Below are 1120 nucleotides of genomic sequence, written 5' to 3'. Positions count from 1 at the left end.
TATAAATCTTAAATCTAGACTTGGAGAATTAAGGACTGAGAAATGACCATATCTTAAACTGTCTACAACAAAATGAACTTTAAAAGGACATGCCCACTGAATCTAGGTCCTTTGAGTAAAAAAAAAAAAAAAAAAAAAATTAATGTTGGAAACACAAATAGTGCAATTTGTGCAATTGGAGAATCTTGCCTTTTCTTGGCTACCCCCCCCCAAAAAAAAATACAGACCAACAAACTTGTTATGTACTCATCAAAATATGCACTATTGGGTACTCTGAACTCATTAACATTGACATCTGCAACAGGAGGCAACAGGGAAAAAAATCTTTCATCATCTTTTCCAATAAAGAATAGTTTGTGAAATGATGAGGGCATTTTATCTGCTTGCTGTGACCAGCGTGTGCACACATAAACCATAACAAGACTACAAATATATTCCAGAAGGAAGTCATTTAGTTATGGACAAAATAACAAAAATCAGAACTTCAAATGCTATGGTCTTGAATATTAGACCAGATTTAATAGCTCCATATGTTAAGAGTTTTCTACCTGCCCCTCTTCAGCAAAGGGATGGCTGGCTGCTCAACACACTCCTCCTCCCCTTTTCCTTTCTTTAAGCTGTGTACAGTGAAAATTGTCTTTCCTGTATTTTTGTTCTCTGGTAATGTAATAAGCATGATGGTGCCTTCTATTAATACATCATTCCAGTCTTGCTGGTAATCTTGTATAGTTTATGAATTGCTGTACTGCAAAGCCAAACAGCTGCAAAATGTTGAAAGAAATCATTGAAATGTGGAAAAATTGCAGTATCTTTAAAATCATTACTATGGACACTTATCTTGTTTTTTAGTTAACAACTTTGTTCTGTATGGGAGGGAGTCTTGTGTTTAGAGGGAGAGGAAAGGAGGAAATCACTTACTTGAGTAAGTTGACTTAGTTCCAATGTGAAAGGTAAAATGTATCACTTTAATGCTTGGAAAAGTCATACAACTTGATGTACATTTTAGTGACATTTTAAAAGCAGTCAGATTCCAAAAATGGCAAGTAGACCTAAAGGGAGGATACTGCAATTTTCAGATAGAACAGCAGCTCTTAAGTGTTCGCATTTTCTGTAGGGGGGG

At 35.4% G+C, this 1120-nt stretch overlaps 1 protein-coding gene and 2 long non-coding RNA genes across 3 annotated transcripts in view; 2 read left to right on the top strand and 1 right to left on the bottom strand.

The window, feature by feature from the left end:
• Positions 1 to 1120, bottom strand: part of LOC115072116 — a 49182-nt gene that overhangs the window by 24259 nt on the left and 23803 nt on the right. The gene's annotated exons all lie outside the window — the stretch shown is intronic.
• The window catches only part of G3bp2 (G3BP stress granule assembly factor 2), a gene marked incomplete in the record, with an annotated part of 39182 nt that overhangs the window by 32493 nt on the left and 5569 nt on the right, over positions 1 to 1120 (top strand).
• LOC115072115 overlaps positions 145 to 1120 on the top strand; it is a 3502-nt gene continuing 2526 nt past the window's right edge. The window contains exon 1 of the long non-coding RNA XR_003851182.1: positions 145 to 950. This is a non-coding gene — a long non-coding RNA (uncharacterized LOC115072115). The remainder of the gene's footprint in view (positions 951 to 1120) is intronic.

This window comes from Nannospalax galili, unplaced genomic scaffold, assembly GCF_000622305.1.
Source record: "Nannospalax galili isolate Female #2095 unplaced genomic scaffold, S.galili_v1.0 scaffold800, whole genome shotgun sequence".
Classification (NCBI taxonomy): Eukaryota; Metazoa; Chordata; class Mammalia; order Rodentia; family Spalacidae; genus Nannospalax; species Nannospalax galili.
The sequence above is the reverse complement of the archived record's forward strand: the minus strand, read 5'-3'. Positions and strand labels throughout refer to the sequence as shown.